The 16,240-nt window shown below is 46.7% G+C and overlaps 1 long non-coding RNA gene and 1 pseudogene across 1 annotated transcript in view; one reads left to right on the top strand and one right to left on the bottom strand.

The window, feature by feature from the left end:
* LOC146176688 (uncharacterized) overlaps positions 1-14,458 on the top strand; it is a 151,437-nt gene extending 136,979 nt beyond the window's left edge. The window contains exons 3-4 of the long non-coding RNA XR_014701350.1: positions 12,756-12,811; positions 14,453-14,458. This is a non-coding gene — a long non-coding RNA (uncharacterized LOC146176688). The remainder of the gene's footprint in view (positions 1-12,755; positions 12,812-14,452) is intronic.
* Positions 14,459-14,483: 25 nt separating this feature from the next.
* Positions 14,484-15,560, bottom strand: LOC146176687 (uncharacterized; annotated as a pseudogene).
* Between the last annotated feature and the right edge of the window lie 680 nt (positions 15,561-16,240).

Below are 16,240 nucleotides of genomic sequence, written 5' to 3'. Positions count from 1 at the left end.
CGGTCTCAAATTAAATAACGTGATATTCTGCCTAACGGACGTTGCCAACCTGTAGTTCCGCAACCACGAGGCCGATATCTCCTCGTGGTCTGCTTTCAAGACCACTTTTCCGATATCTTGGGCAGGCCTGCAGTGCGCAAGCTGCACTGCAGGCCGCGCAAGCAACGCTTGCGCGGCCGTGCACAGCTACTTGGCGAAAATTTTACAAGTTATATTGAAGACGTTGTAGACCTGTGCAAGCGCGTGGACGCTTCAATGACAGAACAGGCCAAGATTGGCCATATTTTACAAGGAATCGACGATGACGCGTGCCACATGCTTCTGACGAGAAACCCAGCAACCGTGGTCGACGTCATCAATGCATGCCAAAACTTTGAGGAATTACGCAAGCGCCGTCAAATCACTCGTTCTTCGCTCTCACACCAGGAGCCTCTTGCAGCTTTAACAGCTGACGCAGATCAGTCCCCCTTGCTGCAACAAATCAAGCAGTTCGTTCGAGAAGAAGTTGCCCATCAACTGTCCCTCGTTCCCCATCGTCCTGACGCTTCTTCTCCTTTGGTGCCAAAGTTGCAGCAAGTCATCCGCGAACAAGTCGCAGAAGCACTTCCCAAGCTTCCTGAAACTGCTGCTGTCGCTCCCTTGACATACGTCGGAGCACCAGTACAATATAGCCAACCTTCTGTCCCAGCCCCTTTGACCTACGCGGCAGTGGCTGCGCGGCCTATGCCTGAGCCGTTACCACCCATGCAGCCTTTCCTACGCCATGCAACGCTTCCTCAAACGGCTCCGCTTCCTCCCTCTGCCTTCAGGAATTTGACATTCGCGTTGTATATCGTTCTGGCCGTAAACACATGGACGCCGACGCTCTGTCTCGTTCTCCCCTATCCAGCGAACCTGCTTGCTCCACGGCGGCTGATCCCGTCCTCTTGTCTCTAACCATCGCTGATATGCCTGCGGAGCAGCGCAAAGACCAGCGCGTCTCTTATCGACATCGTGTCCACTTCTCCCAACGCTGCGCCTTCTCGGACTTTACGCCGTAAAGCACCATACTTTGCCCTACGAGACGGTCTTCGCTACCGCCGCAATTATATGACTGATGGTCGACGGTGGCTTCTCGTCATTCCCCGCCATTTACGACATGAAATTTGCGCCTCTTTCCATGCCGACCCTCAGTGTGCCCATCCTGGTGTAGTCAAGACATTTCAAAGAATTTCTCAACGCTACTATTGGCGCGGCATGTACGGTTATATTCGCAAATACGTCCGCTCCTGCATCGCCTGTCAGCGCCGCAAGCCATTCAAACCTCGTGCTTCTTGCCCCTTACGACCCCTTCCATGCCCGGCCCGTCCTTTTGATCGCATTGGCGTTGATCTTTACGGGCCACTTCCCTGCACGGTCTCTGGGAACCGCTGAATTATCGTCGGCATCGACCACCTCACCCGATATGCGGAGACCGCTGCCCTACCTGCCGCTACTGCCCGTGAGGTTGCCCTGTTCTTGCTTCATCATTTTGTTCTTCGCCACGGCGCGTCGCGTGAGCTGCTCAGTGACAGAGACCGAGTCTTCCTTTCCAATGTCATTGAAGCTCTACTGGCCGAATGTCGCATCATACATCGGACCACGACAGCCTATCACCCTCAAACTAACGGGCTGACTGAGCGCTTCAATCGTACTCTCGGAAATAAGCTCACGATTTACGTTGCCGCCGATCAGACTAACTGGGACGCTGTTCTTCTATATATATATATATATTCGGACTTGTTCCGAATAAAAATCAGTTGCGAGTTTGCGCTCATCCTTGGTTTCCCTACTTGTCTTTGTGTCCACGCGCAAACTTTTCAACATGCAAAATATAAAGGCCGTTTTGCATAGGTCCAACCAGAGGACTTGATTGGCTCTGCACAGCAGGGCGTGCAGTAACCAATGTGTGAAGGCGGTAATTTTTGGCGAAGAGAGAACAATAGAGCCATGAGCTTCATTTCTGAACGATTCCCCCACGTAGCTCGAGGAGTCAGCCAGTAAGCCGAAATATCATAAAATCGAAACGAAGACTGTTCACGCATTATGTCACGCACGTGATGTACCACAAATAAAATGCTGCAACGACATCGTGGTTATGAGAGCTTGTGGGTTGACTACACATATAAGTCATATACTGTCGCTAGTAAGTAAAAACAAAAGCTCGGACACATAACAGGTTAGGCTGAAATATTTCACATGATACGGCTAGATAGCCGAGGAAGATATTTTGATGAGGCGAAGCTGGTAATGAGCCTGCCACATTATGGAACAACATTCTTTGGGGACGATTTGACAATGAAGCTGGTGGTACGCGTAATACCCATCTGTTATCGTAAACTGAGATTGTGGTTGTTATGGTGGAGTTCACAGGTTTTCCTATGAGGAAACAACAATTGAATATTGAGGCTTCCTTAACATCTGTGTATTGTGCTGAGTGCATATATTTTTGCTTCATGCAGTAGAGCCTTCACGCGCATCACTTTACTAAAAAAGAGTTTTAGTGAACAGCCGCGGCGAATTGTTTTGTAGAATGCAAGGGTGAAGGAACGGGCTAGTTGATAAATCATCTTGGAAAGCAAAACAGCGCACTTAAAAACACATACCCAGAAAGTTGTTGTTCCCTTTATGTGTCTGTGTTTTGAAGCGCGCTGTTTTGCTTTCCAAGATGTTTTGTAGAAATGAAGAGAGGTATGCGCGCAGATTGCCTTATCTGGACTTCTTTATCGGTGCGCTGCAATTACCTGTAAAACACTTCTGTTTTACTCCCTTTTTGTATTCATGAAAGCGAGGTGCGTATTGATGTGTAATATCTGGTCTCTGTTTGGCAAAGTCGAAAGGCAAAAATGAGGGTGACGCTTAAGGTTAGTCGAACAGGGAACGCAGTAGTGCCTTGAAGACCGCCTTCTCGTTCCAAGATTGTTTTTAAATAAATGTTTGCCTAAATTGAATTTGGGTGAAAGGAATTGCGGAGCGTCTGTCACAGTTTTCGGCGTGCACTTGAACTTTGCATACATTTCGGTCGCAACATGCATCCAAGAGCAATGTCATCATTATGATATTAAATTTAAGACACACTTTCCCTAATAAAGTTTGCCACTCCCACCAGCACCGTAAACGAAAGAAACACACCTCAACACACCTTTATTTATTGCACTAAGTGCCGATCACTTTCGAAAAAAACTCGAGCCGGAATTTGCATAAGGATACAGCTTTTCGACCGAAGGAGCTCTATAACCTCCCGCGTAAAATTTGTAGGGTTTGTGTGGAGACAGAGCCGAGCTTTCTCTGTTGGCTGCGGCAAAAAACTGCTGTCAGAAAGACACGACGACAGTTGCGTTGTTTGTACCACTGTGATAAAAATCATAGCGCGCTAACAACGTGTTCAAGCGTTAGTTGCATCTATTGACGAGATTGCGTACTTCGCCTAATTACACCGTCGACTGTCTGTGATAATATGTAGGGTGACGTGTCTTGAAGTACATGCAAGAACACTGATGGGCTTGCGCGAAATTTTGTGAAGTTTATTATATACTTGGCATTCTGTAACATCTGTGAATGTGTCGGGATCGTTAAAGTGCGCAGCGCTGTGAGTACTTGCCTTTTAAAGCTACTACGCTTAAGGTGCTAAGTGGTACATTCAGTTTTCCAAAGAGCTCCGTAGTTGTACATATGAAAGATAGCTGGAAATGGGCAGAGAAAACTGTTACGCACGTATCGAGCTTTTATTAAACAACGCTTAAGGCGACTATCACGTCCAAGCGAATATGAGCATCCCAAAGGTGGTATTGGCCTAAATGATCGTGCCTGATGAGCTAATGAAGACAAAGCCTGACTCAGCGTGGTCTTGACGTATTGCTACACTACGCAGAAGAGAAGCAATGAGTAGTTGATTAGGCCCCACCTCCCCCCCCCCACCCCCCAAAAAAACAACAAAAACAAAAAAACAACTTGGTATCTGCACATGCATATAAGTACATGTACATTTTTCACCAAAAGGGTCCGAAACTTACTTGTTTCTTAACCGTATTAGCGAATCCCTTTGGACATGCGCCAAGACGAACAACGCAGCAATTGACGGCAAGACATCGGCACGACCGAAGCTTAGGCTCAGTCCGCGATAGAAGCTTTTGCAAACGACCAACTGAATATGTTTCCTCTGCTCCTTAATTATTTGACCGTACATGCCCGGTGTTTTCCCAAAGGAGACATCGGGGACATGAGCCAAAGTATAAGCCTCCTCATTCATTCCTTGCTTCCAGATCGATCAGCAAGAGGTAGAGGCTGCGCTGTTCTTAGTTTGTCTCGTCTGGCATGCTCGGCGTCAAAAACGGGGACAGGCAGACCTCGTTAAAGCCATTAGCGGTGCGAAGACATAGACTCTTTGCGTACGTTCGCTCAAGATAGTGTCCGTTTGAAGAGTTTTCTTGTCTGGGAGAGTCCCCGTCGGGACCGCGAGCGGTCGAACAAATGGCGAGCTCATGTTAACCCGCCCGGGAGAGGCTTCTGCATTGGAGTTGGAAAAATTGATTGTCCCGAACGCGTCCCTCCTGTTTAGGACAACTGAGAGGGATGGGAAGAGAGAGAAAGAGAAAGAGAGGGAGGGTAGGGGGTGGGGGGGGCTGGAGAGACGCAGGGTCTGTTGAAACTAATTCCCTCTGTAGGCAGGACGAGCGTCTGTTTCGGCAGAATCGTGAGCGAGGCTAGCTCAGACGAATTTGTCTGGCCACTGTCCGTCAGTGCGATCTGAATCGAGAGGGCGGGGCTGGATAACAAGGTTTCCCATCGCTCAAGGGCTTAGGGGTATTTGCGGGAAGTGGAGGAGAGGGGTCTTGAGTTCGGCCTATTCTGCCAAAACGTGCGGCAGGGTGCCCTTTTCTCTTTTGCAAAAAGGAGAGAGCATATCGTGTACCGCAGGGTACATGCGGTTCATGAGTACGGGATGCGCAAGCGATTGATGCAACATCGTCATTGACAAACCAGAAGGTCACCCTTTTTCCTCCCGTGACCCTGCGTTAAGCAGCTGGGCGCTCTAGCCTGTGTGCCATAGAGTAGGGTGAGAAAAAAAAAAGAATGAATCATTGACGAAAAAAAGGAAGGAAATCGCTGAGTTTGGGTTGCGGTTCTGGCAGACTGCACCTTTTCTCTCGGTACATCCGGGTAATGTCTCAAAAGCTGGTAACCGGATGCGGTAGCTCTTTCGGTGCGTAGCAAGTTGGGAATGTAGGAAAGCGCGGGGGTCAGGAAAGCAGGCACCCTAGGACTTCCCTTTTCATATAATCGTAGATTCTCTGTAGTGGCTCTCATCGCATACTTCGCTTGTATTCCTGCGCCATGTGTGCGTGTACTTGCATCATCGTAGCCTTGCTCACGGTAAAAAAAAAAAAAAAAAGTGCGCCTTTTGTCATTTTCTCTCGGCCACAGTTCAGAGTGCGTGCGCTTCCCTGCACTGGGAGTGGTTCTGAATCTGGCTTTGATCGCAAGCATTCCCGGAAAGGACGCGTGCACCCCCCCCCCCCCCCCCCCCCCCCTCTCTTACCGATGAGGGTCGCACGCGAAAAGGCGATCGATTTAGTGCGCTTCCCCCAATATCTCGATTATCGTTTCATGCGGGAAAGTACTGCTAGCGTTCCTCCCACCTTTATATATTTTGTTTTGCTTTAGGCAGCGAATTCCTTTTTCTGCCTTCGTTTCGCATCCAACCTTGGTCCGCTTTCTAGCCCCGCACTGTGCTAGCGATGAAGATAGCCTTTATTGGCAATCGTTCAGGTGCAGAGCCGGCTAACGCAATTGGAAAGTTCGGGGGAACGTAAACAAAGTTACCTTCATTCATGCGAATTCGCGGTCTTTGCCGATAGTTTCCTTTTTTCATACATTGTTCGCCAGCCGCACCGGCCCCGTGGGTTTAGCGTTCAGTTGCTTAGACCATGTTCGATCTCTGCTCCGGTGGACGCATTTCGATGGCGATGATGTGCAAACACCCGAGTGGTGAGGTATGGGCGCTCGCTGAGCTAGGGATGAATCAATCATTTGGTGCGTCAGTGAATCCAACCTTTTTTAAAATTGTTATTCGGCGGCTGATTGATAAATACGTCGCTCGATTTATGGATTCATATTTACCGACGAATGAAACAATAAATCATGTAATCATTCAATCATGTAATTAAACGACTAGTAAATCAATCAGTCTATCATTCAATGGAATTTTCAGAGCATCAAGCGATCTTGATTACTAGCTCGATCAAAAAGTGGCTCAGTCTTTCCTTTGCATGCTCACTCCCTAATAATTACGGATTGCTATTGATGTCATTCGTGGAAAGAAGAGTTTTTTGTTACTCTAATCAGACATCGCCGCAACATTGCGTTTTCACCTCGCCACGCCAAGGAACGCTCATGACGCATTTAGTCCACAAATCGCTGCTTTTTACCGCAGGGAGTCGAATTCAGCATACTAGGTCGGTATTAGTTGAGTCAACTTTTCCAGGGGAAAAAGGAGGAAAGCAGTCAAAATTAAAGAGCACGAATGGAATTATGTTGAGTCTATTTCACAACAATTCTGGCCGTGCTCATCCCGTTTGAGTCGAGACTGGGTTTTAGTGACCAAGATTCTTTTTTTTAATTGCAAAAATGACATCACAGTTCAGGCATCGAACAAACAGCATGTACAACAGTGTCCTTTTTATTCCCCAGGAGTTCGTGCTCTTCAGAAGACAAAGTGTATACAGCCATTTTCATCGGGCCTGGGGGTGCAGTGGTCCAAATAATCCCAAGAGCCAAAATAACATTAATCTCGACTAAGGCAAAAAACATGTGCAGAATGTAAACTCCTATGTATATATGTGCACGTAATAGAGCGCGTTATTTCAAAAGCTTCAGAGATAGATACTGCGCTTCTGGAAAGTTTTTTCGATCAATAGATTTATTGTTGGACAGTGTAACTAAGCTGTGTTGTTTACTCAGGTACAGCTAGGAGCAGTATAAAAGGGAACACGGTGGCATCAACGCTCTGCAAAGCGCTGCTACCGACAGGTGATAAGAATCAGCGCTAAAGGCGCAAGCAAAGTAAGCTTGGTCGGCTGCTCTTTCCCAGCATGCCCCTGGTGCCGTTCAATCTCTTCTTAAGTTGGTCGCAGCACTTTGTGAAATGCGTGCTCACGTGCTCCCATGATTCTTCTTATTGCTTCTAGCTGCACTTCAAATCTCGGGAAAAAATAGTCATTATGCAGTGATTATCTTCCAAGTTCAGATAATGGGTAATGCCGAAAGTTGGGCGAGTTGGTTAACATTCATGATGGAAAATAGCGCGAAAGTACGAAAGTACTTCCTTCCGTCCTTCGTGTACTTTCGCGCTATTTTCCATCAGATAATGAGTACTGCAGAGTCCTAAACCTGATGGTCTGGCAACTTTGCATGCTTAGTGTGTATTTATCGGTTCACATGTGATGCTTACGAGCTAGAAACCACCGTTCTTCACCCTCCCCAGAAATACCAATCCACCATCTCCCAGAACTCCTTTGCTCTAACATGCGAAGCTTCCCGTGAAATTAAGATATTTTAAGAACTGAGATGCCAGCTCCTTGTGATTATGCAGTTCTGCGTGCATGGCCCCCAAAAGGAAGTTCTTTATTAAAAGCAGAGATCTCAGCGATAAACGTATAGCGCACTCGCGGGCGTGGGGTTCACGTTTGTAAACTTGTATGCTACACTTTCTCTTTTGCCTGTTATATCGAGGACACCTTTGCGCCATTCTTGGTAATATAACTTTGGAGTAGCGAAAGTATTCCCTGAAAGAAAACAGAGCAGAACGCGCCCGTGCTTGAAATGTTTGAAAGGTCACATGGGCTGAACTGTTCTGATTGACAATCGTATATGCGAGAAGAGAGCTATATATGCAGCCTGTGGTGACGTGCGTCGCGTCGATCGCAGTGGGGTAGCGAGTGACCTCAACGGGTGGTGCGATTACTGCATATGAGGAGGAGGAGGCGGAGTAGGAGGGCCCATAGTAATTAATTCGCATCACCGGTCTGCACCGTACCCTCTGCAGCTTCCCCGCGCATCGAAGTCTACAAGCGATGTGCGTCAGCTAAATATGCAACTTTAAAACATGTAGCCAAACAATGTTATCAAAGAAAGGCTTGTTTTTCATTGTTCAGAATATGCTCTTGTGTCTGTGTAGGCCCAGCGGCTTAAGCTAGTAGCTTTCAGGTAAGCTCTGGAACAATTCCTAAGCCGCAAGAATATTCCAGGCTGCCAAATTAGTGGACACGTTCAATATGTGATACTAAGTAGAAAGCTCTATCACTACCTTTGAATTTCTCGGCGAAAGAGTTAACGTTAACGTTTCTTGCAGGTCATTGTTTCCTGTCATATTCAATTCACTTGTTTTGAGCAGTCTTCTTCCATAAACGGCCCATGCATTGTTTTTGGGAACGCAATAAATATTCAATGCGAGGGTCACGCTGAAAACGGAGAGATTGAAGTGTGCTTCAATTTTGCAACAAGCATTTCCTTTGTCAGATAAAAAAACGCGTCGCAAACTTCTTGAAGTGTTCACCGGCACAGTTGATTTGGTTCGGCCGACCTCACTGAACAATTCTCTTGTGCCGGCTCTAGCTCTTTTTCGCTTCCTTACCCGTAACGCCAGAAGCGCCCTCTCTTTCTCTTTCCCACTCTCTTTCCACAACGAATAACATTGTCAGCGCCACAAATTGAATAACTTTGACTTCTTCGTCAGGCTTGCAGGACACGTCCCTGGACTGGCCGTAGTAGGGGGCGCTCCTGTGGTGTTAGTGTTTTCTTATCCTGCGTGGTGGCATTGGTGTGGCGATACGTATATACGCTATATACTCGCGGTGGTCAATGCATTGTGCTCAGCGGTCACGGCTTTCCGTTGCTATGGAAACCAGGAATAACTAGAAGAGAGAGAGACGAAGGGAAGCGATGAGGGAAAGGGAAGGAAGAAACGGGGGGAAAACATGGATGAGTAGAGCGCCAGTGGCAAAAATAAGGTGGGACCATAATAGGCGCAGAAAGGGGTAGGAATGGTTGTGAGTGTCGGCTCCAACCAGGCGCTGCAGCAACGTCGTGGTTATCAAAATGGATTCGTCATCATACACACTACGTGCTGTGCCGCTAGGCTGCTTTCCGAGCTGCTTCTGTATTCCTCATGCAAGCCTACTGAAAGATGCGTTGGTATTCTGTTCCCGCCAGTCTGAATTTGTGGAACGCCTCGCCAGGAAGATAGGAGTGGGAAGGAAGGTGTAATACATGTTCTGGAGCGAAGGTTATGCAGCCGGTGCACCACTTCTTTGTCGGGAACCTTGCAAGACGTTTGAAGCAAATGCTCACTCCTGTGGTGCCAATGTAGGGCGTGTTCGAGACTTACCAAATGTGGGTTGCAGTGAACGGGGGCTAATTCTCTTCTTCCGCTATTTTCGCCCAAAGAATAAATTGCCCAGATTGAATATGTGTGCACTGGGTTTTTTTCTATCCCTTAAACTTGCTTTGTCCTCGCTACTGCGGTGTTTCGCGCTGCCATTTCAAAGGCGCGAAATAAACACACTATTCGAGAATGATGTAGGGTTCATTTTTATATATGTCGCAAATCCTGCCCTCATTCCTGTCTGATTTTGGAATGCATGATGCATCATCAAAGATGTAAGAATGGTATCTGTGGCACAGCACCAATATTACCTATATATAGTGTATGATGCAAGAGTCAACTTCCGGACCTTTTCTGTATATTCACAGCTACTCTACTCTAACTAACTGCCAAATTCTTTGTTCTAGTCGTCTCGTCTTATTTCAACGGGCATCATTTAGAGCACATTCGTGAAATCATGCAAACCTGGCGTCATACGCAAGCCTTTGCAGAATGGCGTACAAAAGAACCTTTATTTAGTTGCGGTTATTCCCTGCTGTTCGCCCGCAACACCCAAACAAGCAAGCAATAATTGTGCATGTTCGGCTATGCGAGGAGAGAGTGTGCCGCTAAATGTGCGTGCAAGGTGCTATCACAGAACACGGAGACCGTGTTATTGGTGCAGGGCTAAGTAAACACGAAGCATCAGAGAAGTCAAAGGCCAGCAACAAGAGAAGAGATAAATGGGCTAGCGGATACAGGAGTGTCGTTTTAATCTGGATACCTAACTCGCGCTAATTAATTAGCGATGACCTCTTTATTCTACCCTGGATCTTGCCTCCTCTTCTTTCTTACCACGCGAATCTTTGTACGAACCTTGCTGTTGTCGGTCCCCTTCCTGGGGCTGAGGTGCAGCGTATTTTATTCACGAGTATTTGTTTACTAGTTTTCTCACTCGCTTTTACAGTCATGGTTTATTCAGTGCCTGCGCCGTTAAGGCCCTCATCATTTCGCGGAGGGGAGTTGATTTTTTTCCCCGTTGCCGCTGTTTCCTGTTGGGCTCCGAACAAGTAAATTTTCAAGTACCGGGAAGGTCTCGGCTTTAGCAGCTCGTGTGCGTTTATGGTTTTCTTGTTTTTGGATTGGGGGTCTTTACACTGGTCCACTGCGAACAGGAAACGCCCAGGAGAGTAATAGAGTGAAGGTAATCGGATTTGGTTTGCACTGCCTACTCCTGAATACTGTTTTAAGGACACGAGGGAAGCACTGGCTGTTTCAGGGTCTACAAGCTGGTTACGTCTTTATCGGTTCATCTTTTGACCAGCTACACAGAATGAGATTCGTTCCGTGCTAAAAAATTTCAACCTGCTGTTTTTTGAGGAATAGGTTTTTCTCTTTGAAGGCGTTTAAAATTTTGTCAAATAACAAAACGCGATTTGTTGCTATCGTTCATCTGCGAATTTATCTTTCAGTTACACACTTTCGCTGCTATAGAGAGGCATGCAGAAACACAGATGAGCACTCATGTGCATGCTGTTAATCACACGTTTTTAAGGGATGACTGTTTATTTAGGACTATTATTTCGTCGCTAAAGCAGGCAGTAATGTAGGTGTGCGGAATTTTAGAAACTTAGGCAAACTTACTCTGCGGTTTCGTGCGTTTCGTGGTGGCTGAAGTCGAAATCCAGAGTTTACTTCGTAATCGTGTTGCGTTTACTTCTAATCGACATTTGACATGGCATATTGCCTCTCTTGCCACTTCCTTACTGCCTGCGTCATAATAAAAATAAAACCAGTAAAAAAAAAAAGAGAACTTTGTCAAAAATACGACAAAATATCCTGTAGTTCTGTCGTAACCATCAGATTGTTCTCTAGTTCTGTAGTACTTTTCTGTAGTACTGTAGTTTTTCTGTAGTATATTTCTGTTGTCTGTAGTTCTGGAGCACTTTTCTGTTGTAACTACAGAAATTCCTGATGTTACTACAGAATGTTTTGTTGTCACAACAGGTTTCCCGTCAAAAACCGCACAGAAATGCTGTCGTAACATCAGAACATTTTCTTTAGTTTTCTCCGACTAGGCGCGCATGCACTCGTTCGAAGCGCTGGTTAAATTGCTCGTTCGATTCGTGTTGCATCATGTTACATGAGACAAAACAAAAAAGAAGTAAACGTGGTAACAGATATCAGTGTATTTTAAACGTTCGTTGTTGCCGTAGCCGTAGCTGCCATTAGAATACTGAAATGACACACATCAACGTGGCTGGAGGGGAGCGGGATTCTCGCAGTTCTCATTCGCCTGTCATCACTATATTGCTTATCTTATTGGCTCACAGAGTAGTCAGTCAGTCACGTGCTTCAATGTTGTGGTGCAAAACGATCATCTTAAGAGGCCACTTTTGAGTCAACGGCAGAATGCCTTGGCAATGAAATCAGACCTTCAATATCGAGCTGGGAATAAGTGCTCATTTGCATGTTTTTTCTGCGCCATCGTTCTCGCCACGCAATGTCCCTAAAATGCACGAAAAATACCCCTAATGGATATTGCGTTTTAAGGTAACGTCATTTTGGCGTCCACGTAGAAAGCGGCTTCCTAAATGGACGATTTTGCGTCACAAGCTTGCAGCACGTGACTCTGATCGACATCTTTGACAGCCAACCATAGACGCAGTATGCCCGTCGAGACAGGAAGGTGAACTTAGAGAATCGGATTCATGGGACATGTTTAGTGCTGGCAGCCTCAGCGTTTGCATCAATCTTTTTGTTGTGTTAAAAACTCGCTTCTGACAACATTCACGTACTGCTCTTGGTGTCCATGACAGTTTAGAAAAAGCAAACAAAAAATACGCTGCCGGGAATGCATGGCTCATGACGCTTGAATCAGTGTTATTTTCCAAGCAAGGTATGCATTTACACGTTTTGGAATGTTTGTGATACCACTGCTGGCCTAGTATAGTAGATTTACTGTCTCAACAGAAATGTGGAAGATATCGTCACACTTAGATCGCGTGATTATGTGCTGCTCTTTGAGGAAAGCATTGCCATGATAGCTTTTCCCATTGGCCAAGCACAATTGATTTTAACGTGGCTTAGGCTTCAGCAGAATACGTTGTTGGGCAGGTTTGTTAAAGATGATGGAAAGATGGGTTAACTACGCAAAAAGACATTCACAACATTCGCGTTCGAAGACATTCGCACATTCACAAGTGAGAACAATGTGAATTCGATTTTTGCGGGACATATATTTCTACTGACACATGTCAGTATAGCTTATGGGCCTTGACAGTGAGCGCACCGCTCGGTCTTGCCAAACCAAGGCAGATTTGCGATACATTTTATCATATTGTGCACACTAATCTTTGTCTTTTTATATCTGCAGGTTGCTGCACGAAAGATGGCTTGGAAGTCAGCCTGCAGATGAACAGCAGACTCGCGGTGAGTGCAATAAACAATTTCGAAAATTCAAAGCGTTAGTTATGAAACTACTTTAGACATATCAAACTGCAGTTATTGCGGTGCTGACCTAAAGCCAGATTTACGTAATGTACTTTTTGATGTGAACCAAATTTAAACTACAGTTATTATTTGATCACGTGGGTGTGTAGGCAGGCGCAAATTCGCCATTATAAGAAATGAGGCAGAAAAAATAGCGTACAGAGTGTTTCGGCTCGAGTAGAAAACTTCGCAATAATTTTGTGAGCGCTTGAATTTCGTACCATTCAACACGCAGGACCAATATTGATGCTCTCTTTTCTCCACCAGCCTGCATGGGCGAAATAAAACGATTGCGTTTGGGCTTTCCCCAGTTACCCGGCGTGTGCGGTCGAAGCTTCGCCATGCACTCGTCCTGTGCTTGCCGAAAGAGGTGACGTATTTCATGTCGGGCTGTTTGCCAGCATTTCCAGAGACTACAGAGTCTGAATGTGGGCTTGAATATTTAAGCATGCCAGAACGTGCACGCGGATGTCCTCGTTTCAAGCGTTTGAGTGAAGAAGAAAAGAAGTGCTAACCACATAACGAGGAAGTTGATTCTAGGTAACTAGATGTAATATTTTTCGACATGGGGGGGGGGGGGGGGGGGGGGGGGTCGAACGTCTCCCGGACGGGTTCATGCAAAAAATGAAATGATAAGAAAACATCTGCCTCCAAAACTGCAATAAGATCAGAGTAGATGCAGCAGTAATTAGTAACTATTCTTTTTTTTTTTGCAAGAGAGCATTTGTCGGAATAAACTGTCCAAAGGTGTTGGCGTCGACCCTCTGAAGTCCAGTAGCCTTGAGCAATCTCGAGCATGCCTTTGATAGGTGGTAGCTTGCAGTTGACATGGCCAGATTATGATTCGTCAGTGGTTTTTGTGACGTCACGCGACCACATTACGCCGAGCTCTGATTGGTCAGCGGTTTAATTTACGCCACGCGACCACATGACACCGAAATATCATTAGTCAGTGGTGTTTATATGACGTCACGCGACTACATTACATCGGGGAGTTGGAAAGAGCTGCCGGCTCAGAAAAACTCTTTTCATGTGGAAAGGTAAGATGGGAATCGTTCGCACTGGGACTCTTGCCCCTCCGGTTGGAAGCCTCAAGCCTCCAAGAAAAACTACCAGTATGCATCTACCAGACATAGAGGAGTCCGATTTGTGGAGTTTAACTTCTCAGAGTGACTCAGGCTATGAGGGTTGTCGTAGTGGAAGGTTCCGGAAATTTCTACCACGTGGGGTTCTTTAACGTGGACACAGCACAAGGGCGCCTAGCTAATTTCGCCCCCAGCCGGAGGAGTGTCTACTTCTCTGACCACGATGCAATGATGATCTCATTGACTCGAAGCATTTAGTCAAAAAAAGAAAGGTGGACGGCCAATCGGCGTCCCATATGTTGTTGTTGCTACTGAAGGAAGAAGGAAAAGAAAATGCACGGGCCTGCTACTGTCTCTGCAGCCGAGCCACCTCCGCTGCCTTGTGCGGACAGAAGAGAAAATTAAGAAGAAAAAAAGAGGAAGGTGGATGGATGGATGATAACTTTTATTGTCCACCTTAAATAGAGGCCCCTTACTCCCCACCCCCGCTACGCAGGCCTAGGGGATGGGGACCGGAGCCTCCTCGACTAAAGGCTACCAAAGAGATTTTGTCTCTTCGTGGCCTCGGCCCCCAGGCGGATGGCTTGTTGCGGCCGAGCGGGGTCTTCGTTCCGCAGCAGGGCTTCCCAGCTCTCTCTGCTATTTGTATTTTCCTCGACTCCAGGGGAGACGGAGTATTCCCATATAATGTGGTCCAGAGTAGCCCTCTCCCCACATGCTTTACAAAGATAATTTTTCTGTTCCCCTGGTAGCATGTGAAAGGCCCATAGTGGGTTAACGAAATTTCCAGCTTGCAGTCGCCGCCATGCGATCGCCTTTGTATTACTCAGTGTTTTATCCGGTGGTGGCAGTAGCTTTCTGTTTAATCGATAATTCTCAACGATTTCACAATATGTTTGCGATTTCACAATATGTTGTTCTGGCATTCCGGCGGTTCTACGGTTACCCAGAAATAGATAGCGCGGGCTAACTCGTGTGCCGCTTTATTACCAGGAACTGACGCGTGCGCTGGGGTCCATATTAGGTTGACTTTGCGAGTCAACTCTTTGCCGGCCAGGATCCTCGCCGCTTCCGGCGAGATTCTGCCTTTCATGAAATTCCAGATAGCAGTTTTACTATCGCTGACTACAAATTTTGCTTCCGTTCCAACGCAAGCGAGCGTTATAGCAACTTCTTCGGCCATCTCTATGTTGCGGCTGCGAATAGTGGCTGGCGATTTGGGGGCTCCTAGTCCGTTGACTACTGCGGCAACCGCAACCCCAGACTTCCCACTAGCTGCGTCCACGTATAGGCAACCTCTTAAGGATCTATTTATCCGAAGCGTTTTCTTAGCGCTTCGGCTCTCTTATTCCTTCTCTCGCTATTATGCTCTGGATGCATATACCTCGGGAGTGGGGTATCACTATTGTCTTCCTACATTTAGGGGGGACGTTAGTTTTAGGGTGCAGCCCGCGGTCAGACTGCAAGCTTACCATCTGCAAGATGGCTCTGCCAGTGGTGCTGCTGCTAAGTCTCTCTAGCTGAGACAAGCGAACTGCCTCTGCGTATTCTTCCCAGTTAGTATGCACCCCCACGGAGAGGAGTTTCTCCGTAAAGGAGCACATCGGGAGTCCTAGTGCTCTCTTGATACTTCTTCGGATGAGAGTCTAATTTCCTCTTTTCATCCGCTCTAAGATTTAGGAAGGGTATAGCGTAGCACACTCGGCTAGATATGTAATCCTATACTAGCTTCAATCGGCTTCTCTCAAGTATATTCTAGGCACTACTTTAATGCCTCTGACCCTAAGGGAAATTCTCCTAAAGATGCCTATAACTTGCGACGCGTAGTCGTCTAGCTTTTCTATGACGCCGTCATTGTATCCGTTTTCCTGGATAAAGAAGCCCAGGATTCTGATTTGTTCTATTTTAGAAACTGTTTTACCCTCGACTATAATTTCGAATTTTGAGTCTATGTTTCTCCTAAGGAATCTATGATTGTAGACAAATAGTTCCGATTTGTGCGGTGAGCACGAGAGGCTCCTATCGGCGGCGTAGCAACCACCTTGTCTCGCTGCCTCCTGCAAATACTCTTCTATGCTCGCATTGTTCCTCTGGTTAATCCAGAGGTTTACGTCATCCGCGTATATGCTGAAACTTAGACCCTCAATTTTCTTGAGGGCCGTGGGGAGTCCTCTCATGGCCACGTTGAAGAGGAAAGGCGATAGGACAGAGCCTTGCGGCGTGCCCTTGCTCCCTAGCTCCACTTCGGGGGACTCTATGCCTTGGAACATTATACAGACGTTTC

This window comes from Amblyomma maculatum, chromosome 10 (genome assembly GCF_055883805.1).
Source record: "Amblyomma maculatum isolate TAMU_Amacu chromosome 10, ASM5588380v1, whole genome shotgun sequence".
NCBI lineage: Eukaryota > Metazoa > Arthropoda > Arachnida > Ixodida > Ixodidae > Amblyomma > Amblyomma maculatum.
The sequence above is the reverse complement of the archived record's forward strand: the minus strand, read 5'-3'. Positions and strand labels throughout refer to the sequence as shown.